Source organism: Erythrolamprus reginae, chromosome 3 (assembly GCF_031021105.1).
Source record: "Erythrolamprus reginae isolate rEryReg1 chromosome 3, rEryReg1.hap1, whole genome shotgun sequence".
Classification (NCBI taxonomy): domain Eukaryota; kingdom Metazoa; phylum Chordata; class Lepidosauria; order Squamata; family Dipsadidae; genus Erythrolamprus; species Erythrolamprus reginae.
This window is the reverse complement of record NC_091952.1, coordinates 220,606,405-220,626,986: the sequence shown is the minus strand read 5'-3', so window position 1 is coordinate 220,626,986 and position 20,582 is coordinate 220,606,405. Positions and strand designations below refer to the sequence as shown.

Below are 20,582 nucleotides of genomic sequence, written 5' to 3'. Positions count from 1 at the left end.
TCTGCCTTCTTGTACATTGATACTGTTACTTAAGAATGCCTCTACTTAAGAACCTTTCCAGATAAGAAATGGGTGTTCAAGATTTTTTTGCCTCTTCTTAAGAACCATTTTCTACTTAAGAATCCAAGGCCGGAAAAATTTCCGAGGAAATTTAAGAGCAGCACAAAGGCCCAGCCAATTTTCTGCCATTCCCCCTGGGTTTTTCTCTCTGGCGCAGTGTATGGGAGGCAGCCTCACGCCGGGTGTATGGGAGGCGTGTGCTCCTCCTCGCCACCTCAGAGTCCCTCTGGGGTTTTTTTAATCCTTAAAGTTTTAGATTTTTTTGATTCCCCTCACCTCACCTTCTTCCTTCGGCAGTGACTGTCCTCCCCCTCTCCTTCCTCCTCCCACCCGAGCTTTTTCTTAGCTTTTATTTCTTTCCTAATGGGTTTGCATGCATTATTTGCTTTTACATTGATTCCTATGGGGAAAATTGCTTCTACTTACAAACTTTTCTACTTAAGAACCTGGTCACGAAATGAATTAAGTTCTTAAGTAGAGGTACCACTGTACTAGTAATACAGTGTTCCCTCGATTTTTGTGGGGGGATGCGTTCTGAGACTGCCCGTGAAAGTCGAATTTCCGAAAAGTAGAGATGTGGAAGTAAATACATTATTTTTGGCTATGAACAGTATCACAAGCCATCCCTTAACACTTTAAACACCTAAATTGCAATTTCCCATTCCCTTAGCAACTATTTAGATTATTACTCACCATGTTTATTTATTAAAGTTTATTTAAAAAAATATTTATTAAAGGCGGATGAAAATTTGGCGATGACATATGACGTCATTGGGTGGGAAAAACCATGGTATAGGGGAAAAAACCACAAAGTATTTTTTAATTAATATTTTTGAAAAACTGTGGTATAGACTTTTCACAAAGTTCGAACCCGCGAAAATTGAGGGAACACTGTATATCAGTTTCTGCACACTCTGTCTTGTGATATCTATGTACAGTATATAGCAGTGATGGTTAACATTTTCAGCACCGAGTGCTGAAAACACACGCCAGGGCACTGGGACCCAGAAGAGAGCAACTGGCTGGTGTGCATGCATGAGACACACCATTGTGTGCAGGCATGCCAAACAGCTGGTCTGGTGAGCATGCATGTAGTGGACCCAGGAAGAGCAGCTGGCAATGGAACATGTGCCCACAGAGAGGGCTCTACATATCACCTCTGGCACATATGCCATGGGTTTCGCCATCATGGATATATAAGCATCACTTTGGTTGTTTGAAGTATGTGTTTGTGAAAAACAAATTGTTGAATTGACAGAAAGTGATCAGTCTTTCTCTTTTTTCTGTTCCTAGGACATACTGTCTAGCTATGTTGTTTCCAACTTTGGCATCCCAAGTCCCTGGTAAGGTTTGGCACATCTTGGTTTCATGTTCTGTTGGTTTCAGATTGAAGTTAATTACAAAATTATCAATTTGTTCTTCTTCATCACCGGTTGGAGCATCAACTTGGACAATCGCCAAATGATAGGATTCTCCACGGAGTAAAAATTGTGTTTTCTGTTCATGAACAGTACTTAGTACTGTCCTTGCTATATTTTTATGACTGTAAAAAACAGCACAATTTCGTTTTTCTTTTTGTGTCTTTAGTAGTAAACCGCACAATCCTTTGGCTGAACATAGCCAATTCCACAGCATTGCGATTTTCTGCTGCCTATAATGCTAATTTCATTCATTTATCTTCCATTGTTGAGCGTCCCTGTGTTTATTTCATCTTCCATCTCCATTTATGTCTTTGAATCTTCTGATGTTAATTACCACATTTTTCTGAGTATAACACGCACCTTAGGTTTGGGGGAAGAAAACAAGGAAAAAAGGCCTCTGCCTCCCAACAATTTATACACCGGTTGTTGTGTATTTCAATAGAAATAGCGAATAATTGGAGAAATATGCATTATGGCAGTATATTAATCCCAGAAAGTTTTCTTAAATGGGCTTGCCAGCAACTTCACTCAACCAGCTAAGTGTTGGGAGGCAGATAATCAGGGGCTTGTGCTAATCAGGCTCTGCTACTGTTTGCTGCAAGGAGGTAAATTGCTGGCAGGCAGAGTGGGGATGGCTGGGTGTGGCTACATTGTATTAGACACACCAAAGTTTTCACCCTATTTTGGGGGGTAAAAGGTGTGTCTTATTCTCTGAAAAATATGGCAGCCACATCTTAAATACTATTAGTATGCCAATAGAGCTGAACATTTTTCCTCAGTAGTGTATTGAGTACCATCCAAAATAGAATGAAATGAAGCCTTTGCCAGTGGTACTAAATTCACCACTATGTCTGTCTCCATTGCTGCTTAATATATTTTTAAATTTTTAATAATATTTTAATTATTAAAATGTAGGAGACAGAGAAGCACTATAGCAGGGGTCTCCAACCTGTTCTGTCGGGCTCTCTGATAGACTCCTAAAAATTCACAGGTACAAATGTCAGACACACACACGTTTGCAAATTCAAAACAATGTTCTTTATAATGAAAATTCCCTTAACCTAAGCCCTCTTTTGGTATAGCAAAGAGCACTCCTCTCCAAACAAACTGGTAATTTGTACAAGTCCCTTATCAGTTCTGTGATACTTAGCTTGCAGCTGTGAGGTAATTCACAGTCCTTCTTTTTTCACAAAGTGAAACACACTTTGCTCTGCTTTAGTTTCAAAGCAGGGAAAAATCAGCACACAAAAGGTCAAGGTCAGTAAAGCAGTCACGAAACACAACGATCAGATAATCCTCCACAATGGCCAAACCCACAGGCTGCTATTTATAGCAGCCTCACTAATTACTACAGCCCCACCCAACCACAGGTGGCCTCATTTTCTTTGATAATAATCTCTCAGTTGTTGTTGCCTATGCATCGCTCTCCGCATGCGTGGCTGTATCATTAACTCTTGTTCTGAATCCAAGGAGGAGCTAGATAATTGATCTCCTTCTGAGCTGTCTGCCCCACTCTCCTCCTCCCTGTCACTCATGTCTTCTTGGTCAGAGGAGCCTTCATCAGCAGATTCCACCGGGGGCAAAACAGGCCTGCAGCATGTGGATGTCTCCCCCACATCCACAGTCCTTGGGGCAGGAGATGGGCCAGAGCTAACCACAACACAACCCTAGCTGGATGACCGGGGAATTCTGGGAGTTGAAATTTGCCAGGCTTAAAGTTGCCAAGGATAAAGCCCCCTGCATTAGAGGGTGCCTGCTATCTATTCTCAATCTATTAGTTTACAAAATGTGGCTCACTTGAAGAATTTCCACCTAGCTTGAGTGAGAAAAAATCCTTTTTCTACTGAAGAAAATTGTTTTCAGTGGCTAAGATCACTGAATGGTTTCATTAGAAGAAGGCGGATAATGCTCACATTCCTTTATGCAAAGGAATGGAATCTATGCTCATTTGAAAGATGCATTATTTATTTGTTTTCTTTATTAATCACATTTGCCATTCAGAGGCTCGTGATAGCTCAGATTTTCTAAGTAGGTCTGATTATTTCTTCTTCCACAATTAGCACCAGTTGAGAAGATTGCATAATTCATAAGGTGATTAGACCTGCTGGATGGATGTATTAATTTGTATACATTTACTGACACAAATAAAAGTTTCAGACAGAAATCCCACCCCCATCATAATTGGACCTAAATGTTTGCAAGGGTTTTTTTAAATTATTATTATCAAGAAGTGTTGTCAGTAATTCCAGATACTTTGTGCTCACTATTGTACTTTTATATTATGATAAAACTACAAACAAACAAATAAACAACAGATTGGGGTCAGAGGTGCTAACGTCCCAATGGCCACTGTAGGACAAGAAATAGATACAGAAAATACTAACTCTTGCATACCAAATCTAGTATCCAACAATATATCCCGTTATCCAATGGTGGTATTTAAATAATTTAACAACTTCTGTAGGTGTGGCTAGATGGGCATAGCGAGGTGGGTGCGGCTAGGTGGTCATGTGACTGGATGGTCATGGCTAGGTGGTCACATGACTGAGTTGCATAGCCAACTCGACATAATTTCTTTGCTGTAGTTACTGTTTTAGGTATAAAAAAGATATACAAAAAGGTAGTTTATTTTATCCATTTAATACTTAAATAAGAATAAGAGGTACACAAAACTACCGTAGATTTTGTTACAAAAGTTTTACAATGTGAATGAAAAACTATACAAAATTATACAAGTTTTACAATATGAATGAAAAACTATTTATACAAAATGGGCCTGTACCCTGAGGCGAACCAACTGGGGTAGGTAATTGCTGCTTGGGCAGGAGGCAGGCGCAAGGCTACAGGGCTGGCTGCGTGCCGAGGCAATCCAACTGGGGTAGGCTGCTGCTGCCCGGAGAGGAGGCAGGCCCAAACCTACAGGAGGCAGGTCAGCTGCAGGGTGAGACAATCTCATGGGATAGGCAGCCAATGCCTAGATGGGAAGCGGGCCCAGACCTAAGGGCTATCTGCATGGTGTGGTTATCAAATGCGGGTAGGCTATGGCCAAGTAGGCACAGCTCAACCACCTGTCCCAGTTGTACTTACTTGTTCTGCTGGTGGAGCAGTTGAGAGCAATATATAGGATGAAACAAGTCATACTGGCTAACTTGATGTGGGAACAATTTGGTACCCTACAAGCTCCTTGTGTCCCAAACTGGTGGCAGCCTAGTGCATGTGGGCAAAAACATACACGCATTCCAAGTTTGGTGACTTTTATCCTCATAGGAAGATGTGCTACAAGAATTGAGTGCTTCTGGTTGACGTCGCAGTGATGTTGGATATGAGGAGCAGATCTCCATGCTCCCACGCTGAGTTCTTCCTGTTGGAGGGCTCCGAAAGAAGCTAAAGCCATCCTTTAGGGGTAGTGAAGAAAAGAGGGATGCCCTATAGTTTGGAGAGAGCAGTAACTCTCCTCAGGGGTTCTTCCCATTCCATTGATGAGAAGAAGAGGCAGCCATCATGGCTGCCATGAAGCTGGGACAGCTGAGGCAATAAAGAAATGTGCAGAAGTGGTGCAGATAAACAGTTATTGGAGCTGGATGATAAGATTCTTTTTTATTTAAATCCTAACTTTAAAGTAAAAAAGAAAGAGGAAAATCCAGTAAAAGAGACTCTTAGAATTATTTTTAAAGTGGGGAACTACCATAGCGAGAAAAATCCTAGACCCAAAATAAGTGAACTAAGGGAAGAAAAACTTAAGATGTTTTAAAACACAGAAAATTGGATTCTTACACTGCGTAGGTGTTGTTTTGGAAAGGCATTATAAAACACTGGAACTATCTACTTGAATTTACTTGAATAGCCAGTTTTGCTTCCATAAATTATACTAAATTTGGATTAATCAATTTATCATAATAGAAACAATGCTGAAACTTAAACTGAGGGTTCTATATACTGATGAATTATCTAGTAAACTCAGTCCAAATATTACTTTTCCCATCTTTTGCTTCCTCTTGAAACAATCACTGTTATTTCACACATTTATTTTGGGATTTATTCTGTCCATATAATTTATTTATTTATTTAATTTATTTATTGGATTTGTATGCCGCCCCTCTCCATAAACAAACTGACTTAGTTTATCTGTTTCATATTTATCATTTAACACATTCTTTCAGCATCCATTCATTCTTGATCCAATCTCTACTTATGTTACCATATATACTTAAGTATCTCATTACCACATTATTCAATTTATGTGTCATCTAACATACTTCCTTCAAAAATTGGGGAGAAGCACATTTTTTACACTCAGCTTCCTCCCCCTTTTCTCTTTTCCCACAATCATTCATTCCTTACATAGAACATATACAACCAGTACCTTTCCCCCAGAATCTTAAAATTTCTTCCTTTATTTCCCAAAATTATACCAAGGTGGTATCCTCCTCAACGTCCTTATCCTCCTCCTTGGCCTCATCTTCCTTGTCCTCCTCCACTAGTTTTTAACCCCTAAAATTGTTCATTTCATGTTTTTATCAAATATAACTACATTAATTTTCATATTCATGCTCATCATTGCATCAAACAATCTAACATTTTTTGCAAATTATTTAGATCCTCATTAAATAGCATACCATCATCCACACACAAATGTATATGAATATTCACATCCCCAGATACCAGCCAGAAACCAGCCAGCATACAGCATGAGAGAGAGAGAGACAGACAGACAGACAGACAAAGAGAGACAAAGAGACAGAGAGAGAGAGACAGAGAGATAGAAAGACAGACAGACAGACACAGACATAGACATGAACACACTCACCCACACACACACACACAGAAAAGTATGCATGAAAAACAGGAAACATCACATCTCAATCTTATTCCCTGTTCGGCACTGAAGCATTCACTAAACATTATTCACACTTATGTTTTATTTTTATCCTACATATGTGTTATCATGCTCAGAATTATTCCATAACTCAAACAAATTCATGTTATCATATGCTTCCTCCTTCTAACGCTTCCTCAATTCAATTTAATCTCAAATCATTTCATCACCTTTATTTTAAATTACTGTCATTCTTCTGGAGGGTTCCAGTTTACCCAGATCCAGGATATTTTAAAACTACATTTTTATTCCGTTTTAACATTCTGTGCATCCATCTTTTACTTGCTATTCATATTATAAAGTACCTTACTTTCCATCCTCTTTCTTTTCAAAAATTATTCTCCTATATCATTTTTTTCTATCTTCAACCTCTTTCAACTTTTCTTTCCCCCAAGCATCTTTTTCTCATTAGAGTGCCTCTGCACACTTCTGTGGCATTCTATAACATAATTCTTTTCTTTTTATCCCAAATGCTTCTGCACTTCATGTACCATTCATTCTGTTGAAGGATTAATTTACCTTTTAATATTGCATAAAGGCTTCACATCTGGTCATCCAACAATATTGCTACTTTCACATTAATTTATTTCACTAGTTTGTTTGGTTCCATATCTATTTTTCATTTTAGCCCTATCCAAAATGAATCTCATGTCATCCTTTTTTCAGCATTGGTTCTCTTATTTTTATTATAAAAATATTCATCAGTTTTGCTTTTTGATTAATTTCTTTGCCATCTCTGTATATTATCTTAATATACAGAGTGCTTGAGAGATATGTATGTTTAATTAGGATTATTAATGTATTTTAAACTGTCCTTTAATTGTTGTTTTTATTATAAGCTGCCCAGAGTCAAAGTGGAGTTGGGCAGTATATAAATTTTACGAATAAAAATAAACAAAAAATAAATATGAATAAAATTATACTTATCTGAAACAAACATTCTTTATTTTCTAAGTAGATACTCACTACGTAGTCCACATTCTCCTTCATTCTTAGGTTTCTGAATAGCCAGAGTATTATTATTTGGCTGTCTTCCATCATCTCATTCTCATCCATTCATATAATTTAAAAGAATAATTCCCCAGATCACATTTGTTCAGAATATTGCAATTCTTGCTCAAAACTCATGCTACTTTTATCTCTTATCATCATTCCCTGAACATAACATGTGTGCCACCAACCTATAGATTTCAATTTTGATACGCATGCAGAAAAACCTACAACTTTGATTCAGACTTTCATACTAGACATTCAAGCTAGCTCTTAGAATTAAATCTACACGATTTGACACATCTTTTCACTGATTCTTAATCAGATCTTTATTTAGACCTATTGCATTCCCTTTCTTTCTCTTAGTTTACCAAACCCAAACAATTGAATGAAATTAAATAAAGAAAAATATGTTTGGGTTGTCCCCATTCCACCAATTTGGGAGTAATACATATTCAAAATACCTTACATGAACATTAAAATAAGACAAAGTTTTACGTATATATTAAACTTTAGTTTAAACCTCAGTAGTCATCAACTATTATAAAAGATCATTTCAACAAATGTAAAAAGCATTAGGTAAAAGTCAAAGTACAGAAAGGCTTGATCAATGTTTCACTCATGCTTAAATATAAGGTCACAATCACACTATTTCCTTTGCAATAGTACACAAATTGTTTCCATGGACCTTTCAGCTAACCTACAACCATGCAATTCCCTGGGCATCTTCCAGCAAATAGCTAATGAAGCCCAGATACATGTTATCACCTATCCAAGCTAAGAAAAAGGAAAGTCAAGAAAAAGTATAAGTATCAACTATAAAAACAATCAATTCATAAAAAAAATTGAATATACCAAGTTACGGTACATTGATTTTTCCTTCAAATAAGAATATTAAAATATTCTTCAAGAGATTTCAGTCTGGTATCTTTTAAATGTATATGTACAGAGTTTAGTCTAAGAGATACATAAACAAATGACATCAGTGATGATTATAACATCAATATTTGAAAGAAATTTTGTAAAAAAAATCCATTATTGGTGTTTGATTTTCAAGAACTAGTCTGTTTCTGCCTCTGCTTCTATTATATTAGTTTGTTTTATTGTTGTTGCCCTTTTGGCAACCTTTCCATATGTGTTTGCATTCCAGCTGAATGTTCTGCTTTGTAAGAGACATCACAAAGGAAACAATGAGATTGAATTCTTATGAAGCATGAAATGCAGGCCACCGAAAGGTTGTATTCCTTTTAGCCTCCCATAAATGTATTTACATTGATCTTTCAGTGATTTCATTACCAAGAGCAGTCTCATAAAGTCTGAAGGTTAAGTGATCTGGCTATGCAGGGTGCTTTTAGTTTTATTCTAACCATGCTGGCAGTTTATAGCCTGTTTTCTCTCTCATTGTGAAGAGACTGTTAAGGGTATTCATTAAGTTAATAATGTTGGATTCAGTTCACTCTCTTTTAGGATAGAATAGAATTTTATTGGCCAAGTGTGGTTGGACACACAAGGAATTTGTCTTGGTGCATATGCTCTCAGCGTACATAAAAGAAAAAGATACATTTGTCAAGAATCAGGTGGTACAACACTTAATGATTGTCATAGGGCTCAAATAAGCAATGAAGAAACAATCAATATTAATAAAAATCTTAGGGTACAAGCCACAAGTTATAGTAATACAGTCCTAAGTGGGAGGAAAAGGATGATAGGGATGATGAGAAAAACTAGTAGAAATAGAAGTGCAGATTTAGTAAGTTCAGTAAAAAGTCTGACAGTAAAAATCTGACAAAAAAAGAGAGTACAATGGCCACAAACTTATGTACGGTATGTACTGTGTCCTATCTTTTGTCTAAAATGTGCCTAAAATCTAAAAGAAAATTAAGCATTCTATTGATGGGTAAGGATAACTAATTCTTCTTTGTTTATGGGTTTAAAAAAACCTCAGCAATGTCAAGTAAGAAAAGAATTTATTTATTTATTTATTATTTAGATTTGTATGCCGCCCCTCTCCAAAGACTCGGGGTGGCTCACAACAAGATAGAACAAATCATAAATAATCCAAATAACTTTAAAATATTTAAAGATTTAAAAGAACCCCATATACTAACAGACACACACACAAGCATACCATGTATAAATTGAACATGCCCGGGGGAGGTGTTTCAATTCCCCCATGCCTAACGGCAAAGGTGGGTTTTAAGGAGTTTACGGAAGGCAGGAAGAGTAGGGGCAGTTCTAATCTCTGGGGGGAGTTGGTTCCAGAGAGCCGGTGCCGCCACAGAGAAGGCTCTTCCCCTGGGGCCTGCCAACTGACATTGTTTAGTTGACGGGACCCGGAGAAGGCCCACTCTGTGGGACCTAATCGGTCGCTGGGATTCGTGCGGCAGGAGGCGGTCTCGGAGATATGTTAACTTAAAGGCAAAATAGAAGCTGATTGCACAGGGGTCTCCACAGGGATATTAAGAAAATAAAGTTTAGATCCGTAAAGCCCCACTTTTTCTTTATGTGGACTACACAAGGCATATTAAAAAGTTTCAAGGCTTTGATCATATTATTATTATTTTTTGATACCTCCATTACACAGATGTCCCTAGTCCATCTAATGTTGTCTTCTTGCACTCATGTGTTCTCAAATTTCACATACCTGACAGTTGGGATTTTTTTTTAAAAAAAATCATTTTCCAGGATGATAAGAATTTCTAAGGGATGAATAAGTTTCAAAGAAATGTCTTGCCTTTAATTCCAAATCAGTATGAAGAATCAAAAGTTCTTTTTTAAAATATGCAGTATGTATAATGAATATAGATCTATGTTCCCATGAAAGATTCTATTGAAGAAGGAAATAATTCTGCATTTTCTTACAAATTAAGGACTTTAAGTATTTATTATCCTGTTCAATCCCGCCCTCTTTTAAAAATTAAATAATGTACATATTTATGAATTTTGTCTTTTCCATGAAAGAAATTAGTCTAAAAAACATTGATTACTCCAGGATCATCTATTGTCTTTGGCTTAAATCTGGATGGAAGTGCTTTCACTGATCCTGGTATTTTTAGTTATTGAAAACCAATCATTCTGGTGGTGATCAAAGACCAACAAGACTCTGACGTCCTCTAAGCCAGGGTTATTCAAACTTGGCTGCTTTAAGACTTGTGGACTTCAAGTCTTAGAATTCTCCAGCCTGTTTAGCTTAACTCTTTAGAATTCTGGGAGTTGATGTCCACAAGTCTTAAAGTTGCCAAGTTTGAATACCTCTATTCTAAGTACTGGGAGAGGAGTTGACAGTATCACCACCACTGCCTAGAGTGTTGATATGCTATTGTATTTTATTGATGATACCACATCCTGAACTATTAAAAAGCCTATTTCAGCAATTTCGTATAGAGGTTAAAAAGCAGACAAACCCCCCCTATAACATCACACAAGTCAGGAGCAATCAGGCTGAACTTTTACCCCTACCAAAATAGATCATAACTAACCATTAAGGAACTTCAACCAACTTCAACCAACATTAAGGAACATCAACCAACAATTCTCATAGGTGGTGAAAAAGTATAGCATGGTTGATGGTATCAAGAACTGTTGAGGGATCAGAAAAGACTTCCTCCATTAGATCCAAATGCAGGTCATCTAGGAGAATTACCAATACTGTATCTATCCCAAAAACTGGCCTGAACATTTATTTCTTTTCCCTTCAATTTCCAGATTCCAAAATATTCATAATTTGTACAGGTTTTTTCTCATATGTTATAACCCCGTAACAATTTTCACTATTAAATGTAAATATATTCACTATTAAAATAAAAGCACTGTTGAACAAAGCAAAGCTGACACATTAACTAATATGAATCTGTAAGCAGATTTTCTGTAACTCATTTTATTTCAACAAATGGAACTGGATGAATGAAATTGCTTTTAAATTGCAAAGTAGTTCAAGCCTTCCAGAATATAACAATATCAAGGGAATAATTATTCTTAATTTTAATCTTATATTTGTATATGCATATGTTATTTAAGATGACAAGAGGACTATACAAAAGACTGGCCATTTATGAGTTAGATTCCCCTGAAGAAAGAACAAAGTGTTTTGAGTTGTTTCAATAAATATCTTGTCTCTTACTTCCTTTAGGATTTTGTTTCTTTTTCTGAAAATGCTACTTCTGAAGCTTTCTCTTGATGTTGTTTGTCATTCATTTTTTGAAACCAGATTTCAAAGTAGTTCTTGTTCTACACAGGGTAAAGCAAAATACACACAGGTTTGGCCTTGTTTCTTATGGGAATATATGCATCCAACAGCCAGTGTGTACCAAATTATTGAACAGTCTCTTGACTCATTTCTTTAGTCAGTTTCCCAAATGGTTTATTCAACTTGTAATTGACAGCTAAGTTTAAAGGATGCAATGCTTGTCAAATCAAAGACAAACGTAGCTGCAGTAGGCGGAGAATTCTTAATAACCAATATTTCACACAGTTTGTTTGTTAACAGTTTGTGAAGTTTCAGGTGGCAGCACTGAGAATTTTCAAATAACAGAGTTCAAATCACAGGATAACTGAAAACTATCAACTGTACATATAGAAAAATGCTCTGATTCATCACCAGGTAAAAAGCTATTTTATATTACCCCTTTTTTGGCAATGAGGAATGCATCTCTAAAGAAAAGTAACAGTTCAGTAATGGTCCATCTTTACTCTTCAATGATAATTGGCATCAACTAGGCAATATTAACACCAACAAGTTCCAAATCTCCTTGATCTGAGACACTCTGGATAAATTGCCTTCTACTTCCCTAATTTCAAGCCAAGATGGTCAAATGTTAAGTTGACTGCAAATAATGGGAGTTAAGTCCAATGAATCTGAACTTGCCAAGTTGGAGAAGACTGGCTTTGCACTGTTGTTGTTATTGTTGTTGTTGTTGTTGTTGTGTTGTTCACGATACTTAGTTTGATACAAAAACTTCTGTAAGAAAAGCACCAAGCTCAGACAGCACCAAGTCTCCAAGATTGGCTTATATATGCAGTAGCCACACAACAAAGTTGACAAAGAGACAGTTAAGGGGGTCTATGTACAGGCATAATCCATCCCTGAAATTTTGTATTATGAAGTAGTGGTTTGGGCAGTCTTTTTGCATACACCATGGACCTCACCCCATGTATGGAATCATGTAGTAGTGCTGGTGAAAGCTTATGCATGGTAACTTAGCCATGATTTTTTATGAGACAGAATTCACAATCTGAGAGGTATCTGTAGGGCATTGTCCAAAATAGTCAAGACAGTAACTCCAATGTAAAATAACAGGCAGAGCAACACACATCGCAAGTAGACAAAACTTTAATTACATTGCTGCAGTTGCCAGGTTGACATACTTGATGACCTCTGTGGACACTCCAGCTTTGCAGACTAACTGAGATAAATAAAATAAACACCTATCCTGTTTCACAGCAGCATTAAAGATCTCCTTATAAAATAAATCCCACAATGTGATATTCTGTTTCAGTGACATTTTAGTACTCCGTGTGAGAAGAGTAATCCCAAATTAAAAATATTCATGATCCATGCCATTGTTCTGCTTTCAGGTTCTATTATCTCCTGACACAATAGCATAATAACTGTCATGAGTAAGAAACGGCACCAGCAGAGATGAAAAAGAATCCTGGTTTTATTTCTGGATTGCCCTGGGAAACTCTAACAAAACATGTCTTATCAGCCTTAAAGCTGGTTGAGGTGGGACATAAGCGTGGGTTTCTGGATTTCATATGCAAATAGCAGACAAAGCTTATCATTATAATTGTCCACTTCACCAAATATAGTTTCTTAGAAAGGTTGTAAGTTCAGCCTGAAGCTGTGATGCATAAGTTATTGAGTAGGTGTACAAGACATTGTACTTTAGCATTACTGTACATTATAGGAGAATTAAATTTCAGAGATAATTAGCAGAACAATTTGACTTAAATCTGAAACTGGATAATGATAGTAGTTGTATATATGTGATATAAAATTTAGATATGTGCACTGAATATATATTGAGGCCCCATATTGTTCATTCAATAGACATTCATACTGTATTCATCTGGGTCTATGGACTCTCTCTCCGACTCTATGTCTCTTTCTCTCTCCTTCTGTGTGTGTGTGTGTGTGTGTGCGTGTGTGCCTTTGAATCAGTGTGGATGCCTGGAGACTGGTTTAACCAATCACTGCAGTTTTCATGGCAAGATGTCTGACTTGTTTTGCCCTTGTAATAATAATAATAATAATAATAATAATAATAATAATAATAATAATAATAATAATAGTGTCTTTCATTAGGACGAGAGAGAGTAAGTGGCGCAAGGTTACCCAGCTGTAGCAGATCTACAACTTAGTTGCCCAGTTTCTAGTCCAATGCACAAAACTGGCTCTCCTCTCCACTTTTATAGACAATTTAAAGGAATAAGACAAAAGTATTGGTGACCTTTGGGAAACATGTTCATACTAAGGATGACCAGGAATAAATGAATTCAAATGGATATTCTTTGTTCAAACTGATTTTTTCAAAGTGGTTTTTCATTACAAGAATATCAATTCATATCTTGATAAGACAAACAAATATAAAAGTGTTTGCTTCTCAGGGTTTATTGATAAATAAAATGTAACAAGGAAATGAAAAGGTTCCATTACTACATCTCTTGGACAGTTCTTTTAGAAATGCTATAAATGGAGGCAGAAGTCTACTAAGTTTAACATTGCTTGAATGGGGAATGATCTTCTAGATTCAATCCTGGATCTATCTAGCAACAATTACTGCTTTAATAAAATATCTTCAGAGGCCGGATAGGTAGGAACTTCCTATTCACAAAATGGGTCTAGATCTAGAACAACTTGCTATGGCCTTGGCAAGTTGTCCCATTCGGTCACAAAATAGCTTTTGGGTAGCCAAGTTTTCTAAGACACAATTGTCAAAAATTAAAAATTTAGTATAAATTCTAAAGTAATGAAAACACAAACATGATAATCTCCCAGGTCTTGGGAGGGAAAAAAATCCCGAAAACATTCATGCTACTTAACCATTTGGATTATCTGGGGCCTTTCAGTCAGGATTCAGACTTTGTTATTGGACTGAGGTGCGAATGGCATATTTGTTGATCACTTCTGCATGAACTGGGATGTGGAGGTGGATCTCTCTTGGTTTTCTCAATGGTCTTCAATATGATCAATCTTCTAATTCTTATGGACTAATTACAAAATTACAGAAATTTACCATCTATGTTTCTTGGTGGAACTGTACTTCCCGTGAGAGTTGATGCACAATTTAGAAGTCCTTTTAGACTCTCAATTCCTACATGCAAACTAGTTCAGTTTGTATGCCAGTTGACAGGAGATCCTAATCAGTGTCACTCATGTTTTAGTCACCTTTCATTTGGATTCATCAATGTCTTTTACAGAGGGCTGCCATGAAAGTGATTAGGAAGACAAATCATGTTCTAGAAGATAGCAGCATGAATAGCCTTTCTTGGTATTTGTAACTCCTATAACTGTGCAAAATGAATTGGTTCCTGGTGGGTTTCTTGATGTAACTCAAGGTGCTGATTATAATCTTTTAAACTCTTTATGACATGGGACCAGATTATTGGCCTCTTACAACAAGTTCTGCTCATCCCACATACCAGAATGGATGCAGTACATGTCCTTTGTATTGCACAAAGAAATTAATAGGATCAAAGTAGTGTGTCCTCTCCTGTCATGGTGTCTACCCTATGTAAAACATACTGCTTGAAAGTTAGATATTCTTGTCTTTGCTGACCTATTGTAAACTCCTGTCTCTTCTCCTGGCATTTGAATACATTGTAGGATGTAGTCTACGGAGAGGGGCGGCATACAAATCTAATTAATAACAATAATAATAATAATAATAATAATAATAATAATAATAATAATAATAATAAATGTGACCATCTTCATTTTTTGTTTATATGTTGGCTGACTTGCTCTGAGTATGTGGGATGGTTTGTAAATGATTTTAATTTGTTTTCTTATTACTGTTTGCTCTATTTGTGAGCTGTCCAGAGTTGTGTGTTGAGTGGGCATTCATATATATTTAAAGATAGGTAAATTAATAAATACATAAATCTACATGAGAGGCACAATCCTACCATTTCTGTCTAACTTCCTACACATAGCCCTACTTCTCTTGTTAGGTCTAGTTCCTATCCACCTATGTTCTAACAAAATTGTAACCATTTTATGTCATCACCATTTCTAATATGCTTTGGAAAGAACCCAAAGAAGTAAAAAAAATAGAAGTGATATATTTGTTTGTATTTTCTCTTTCACACAATAAGAAACATTACATAATTCCTTGCACACAGAATGAAAAGAACAATATGGAATGTAGCTACTGAACTGTTGTAAATCAACATCTGCAGAGTATATTCTGCCCTGTGTATAAAGAGTCTATAAGTTTTCTCTGAAGAGTAAACCTTCAGATAGTTAAAAAGTAAGTTTAAAATCTAAAATTAAAGTGAGCTTGGTTTAACCATAAAGCTCACTTTAGTAGAATAATAGTTGTTCCATGTATATGTAGATATGATCTCCTAGCAATATAAACACTATTTTTAAAACAGAAGTATTTTTAAAATATCCCAGTGTTTCAAACTATCATAATAGAAAATCAGTATGTTCATTATTAAACAGTCTATTTAGACAACCATGTTCTAAAAATTGTCCATGTGATAATTATGTATACTGTAATTTTTATTTCTACTTTGAAATAAAGTTTAAATTCCAGGCAAGAAGACTCAATTACATAATATATAGTGAAATATTAATGGATAATGAATAATTATTATATTTAAGAATTGTTATTAATATTATAATAGGTACTATTTTAATAAATTATTGTGATGATCATCTAATAATGGATAAATGTCAAATTAACAACTACCGGTAATTCTTATTGAATAAACTTAATACTTGTAGTCCTTAGCATATTATAGGGTGAGTTTGAGGAGTAGCTAATATGAAATGGCTAAGAAGTTGAACTAGGATCGGGGAACCTCAGGTAGAAATCACTATGGGAAGTCACAATCCAGTGCTGTGGGATGTTGCTGTGAAAGAAAAGTGGAGAAGGAGGCCTTCAGTATGCCACCTTGAATTCCTGTAGGAAAGAAGCTGAGAACTCTAAGAAATAAATAAAATAATGGATTGGCAAGCTAATTATGTTTTGAAAGAATTTACATGTATATTTATAGCTTGACAGATTTTATCATATCTCTATCTCTATCTCTATCTCTATCTCTATCTCTATCTCTATCTCTATCTCTATCTCTATCTCTATCTCTATCTCTATCTCTATCTCTATCTCTATCTCTATCTCTATCTCTATCTCTATCTCTATCTCTATCTCTATCTCTATCTCTATCTACCTACCTACCTACCTACCTATCTCACATGTTTTTGCTGAATTTTTGAAAATTAAGGGAGACTAGGATAGATCTATTTCGGCCTTGTTCTGGCCTCATCAGCTAGCCATACCTTCTCACTGGTATTTGAACTTGCAGCCTGCCTAGGTGTATGTATGTATGTATGTATGTATGTATGTATGTATGTATGTATGTATGTACGTTCTAGCATAACTCTGGAACGCCTCAAGCAATTTTGACCAAACTTGGTACACAGATGGGAAGACACCCCTAGCACCCCTTGGGGTGTGTGTATGTGTGTGTGTTCCAGCATAACGCTTGAATGCCTGGGCCATTAAGAAGACCGAGTGCGGTGTCCTAACATGGAAATTATTTGTGATGTCACTTCCTTTGTAGTCTTCTTTGGAAAGCCAGCTGTGATGTTTGCTCTCCAGTGGACCAATGGGGAAATGCCTGATGTTCCCTTCTCTTGGCAGAAGGTGCCCCTGGTGAATTTGGTGCCAGGATCATATAAAGGGTGGAAAAGAGGAGTGCATGGGAGGAGGAAGAGAGAGGGCAAGGATGATGGGCATGGGAGTAGGGGGAAAAGAAAGATCCCTCTCAAATGGCTCCCTGTCAGACAAAGGCTTCGATGTCTGTACTTCTTTCCCCCCAATACAGGATTGGGATAAATAAATATCCAGGCAATGCCAGGTTATGAACTAGTTAACAATAAAATTTGTAGGCATGAGATTATTCCTCAAAAGTTGAATTTGTGTCAACTTCCTGAACCAAAGGTTTGTCAGCATGTAGTAGTTTAAGCCCTGTAAAATCCTCACCCCAGTCAGCCTTTTAAAAATTCTTAAATGCTACATTGCAGAAAGTCAATAAAAATGAAGTATTTAGGATAGATCAGATGTGAATATGAATGAATTGGCACGAAATCTCCCCTTATTCAAGTGCTCTCCAACTGTTATCACGTTCTTTTGGATTTAAAACTGAAGCAAGGTTTACTGGAAAAAAATACTTTCTGTCTGAAACGTTTCAGGGAAAAGACTCTTAATTACAGGACTCTAAGGAAATACTCCTGACTAAGCTTTATTTTTATTGTGATTGGATAATTGATAATGTGAACAAGCAAGGTTTTATTAAATAATCATTTAGACTTTTTTTAAAAGCAGTCAATATGCTTTTTATATATTCAAAAATGGGAAGGAATTGAAAGAAGTAGAAAGCATATTTGACTTATTAAAACAATATGTCAGCATATTTTTCTTTGATGGGTGATTACTTTGATTTTATATTGGAATAGTTTAGATTTAATTTACCAGCACGGATCAATTATTTTATTTTCCGTTGAGTATTTTTCTCAATGTCAATAAGGTGACCAAAACAGAACATAACTTTAACTGGTGCCTTCACTTTCTGCAAGGCCTCTTGTTTTGTTTTGTCCTAAAAGAGCATCTCTGAGGAGAAAGAAAAAATATTCTTGAGAATGGTTTGGAATTTTCGGGGTATACTTTCTGCTTTGTTAAATTTAAATCCATCTTTTTTATGTGGTTGGAACAGATTTGGGATTAAACAAACATTTTTATATCCATTGCTAGAGCAATTTGGTTTAATCTCTCATTCTACTATAAATCACTGGAAATAATGCATATGGTTTAGAAGAAATGGAGAGATAAAACTTCAATAAATTTGTTGCCTGATAGATTAGAATTCAGTTCTATATAGAGCTGAAAGAAATTTCAAATTTTTCAAAATCAATGTCATAATTTTTTTTGACTTATTGCTTGTTATAAATATGAACTTCAGAGAGCAGCACAGGCTAACAGAGAAATTATGCTAGCTTTGCCCATTCAATAGTTTTCTAGTGAGACTGAATTATGGTAACATAATTTTCAAATTGCTGGAGGAGTCAGCTAACTACAGAAGGTTCTTGAAATTAGATGGAAGACCCTGTGAAATTGAGTTGAGGACCTTCATTGCTCTGCCCTAAAGCATCAACCATTTCATCAAATGAATCAAACTTTTGAAATCTAGTTTATTTCAATTAAAAGTAAAACATACGTTAAAATCTCTCCCATTTAGAGTACAGTATTTTATTTATGAAAATAAAATATTTTTGGTTAGAACTTGCTTATTATTTGTATTAGGAAAGTCTGTAAGAAAATATGAATATGCAATTAGGATCTCAAAAATTTGGAAAATAATATTACAAATGACCAAAATCAGCAACAAAATGTAACATGACAAATAAAACTCTTTTCAAATAGACACTCCCATTTCATAACCTCAAAGGTTTCCAACAGTGAAAAGTATACATGAACAAAAGATAAAAACATCACAATTTAACCAATACAGCCACATTACCCCATTCTCTTTATTGGTTAATAAAAAGGTGCTGGAACAATAATGGTTTAACCTTCCTTAGCAGACCAAAAATGACTTTTTCTAAGAAGGGAGTCTCATTCAACCCTGTCCTGAGCATTTATTACTGATGTTTTATAATACAAGCTTTTGAAGTAATCGCAATTTTGCTCACTCAAACTTCCCAGTAAGCACTCCTGAACAAGGTCCAAAATAATTCTTTGTAACTGATAGCTAAATGTTACCTCCCTATACAGAGACTTTATAACAAATCTTTTGTTGGCAGTTAAATGTTAAGTTAGCTTAAATTGGTTCTAATTAGATGCTTGCTCCCTTTTATTTCACAAAGAAATACATTTAGGAATGTACAGGTTCTTTTTTTCACTATTTAAAAATTAGGGATGTGCCAGAGTTCTTTGCATAAATTGTTCCATGGAATATTTAGTGTTGAGATGTCCATGCCTAAACTGCAACGTAATTGTGTCTGGTATTTTGATTCCTGCATTAGATGAAATAGGGCTGTTTTGTTCTGCCTAGAAATGGTAGCTGCAGAGTGGAGGAAAGCTAAGGATGTTGGTAGGTGGTGGAGGAGGGATAAGCACATGTGATATAGTACCCTGGGACACTGGTGGTGATGACTGAAGGACAGAAAAAAGGATAAGGGACAGATGGGAGTATGCTGCATTGAGTATTATGGAAGAAAAAGAAGACACATAGAACATTACCATTCTCACCTTATCTGGGTTTTGTTTTGTCTGAAACCTGAAACAACTGATATGCTCTGGGTTTTGGTTTAGCTAATCCATGACTGACCTGAAATGGTTCAGCAGAACTACAGGAATATGATGGTTTGTTGCAGAGGTTCAAAGCAAACCATTCTCATTCATGGACGTACATAGCTTTAACTGAAACTGCTCCAGGGGACAGTATTTCCATCTTTGAGAATAATGCACCAAAACATAATAGTTCATTGGAGGATTTCATTGCAAGAGTGAGAATTTACATAGCTAGCATGGCCCTGCATCACGAATGAAGTAAAATCTATTATAAGTTCTGTATCTATGTCTTTATCAGTTCGTTACTCGATTTTCCCTAGAAGCACATTTTGTGTATTGTAAGTAATTGTAATTGCTTTTAGATGCATCAATTACAGACTTCCATCTTTATGAAAATCAACCTCCCTCTGTTTTGTCTAATCCCTAACACTCATTATCCAGTTGTCCTAAATTGAATACCACATCTTTGCTGTTATCCCAATAGATTTTCCAAAGATTTAAATTATTATTTAACAGATTCTTCCTTATCCCTTTGCAGGAAAAAAATCCTAGATTCACCCAACCACCATCAAAGAAAAAAAAAAGCTGTAGTCATCCCTATATACATAGGAGAAAGAAAGAGAATGGCTGGATGTTGCTTGTAAATAGGGAAAAAAAGTTATTTCAGATTTAGATGAGTTAGATAATAAGATTTTTTTCCCATAAGAAGCCTCT

General features: G+C 35.9%; 1 protein-coding gene and 1 long non-coding RNA gene across 5 annotated transcripts in view; one reads left to right on the top strand and one right to left on the bottom strand.

Annotated features, from left to right (window-relative positions):
• LOC139165057 (uncharacterized) overlaps nucleotides 1-221 on the top strand; it is a 17,037-nt gene extending 16,816 nt beyond the window's left edge. Inside the window, exon 3 of the long non-coding RNA XR_011558736.1 lies at nucleotides 1-221. This exon is cut by the window's left edge and continues 178 nt beyond it. This is a non-coding gene — a long non-coding RNA (uncharacterized lncRNA).
• The window catches only part of STMN2 (stathmin 2), a 224,397-nt gene that overhangs the window by 14,444 nt on the left and 189,371 nt on the right, over nucleotides 1-20,582 (bottom strand). The gene's annotated exons all lie outside the window — the stretch shown is intronic.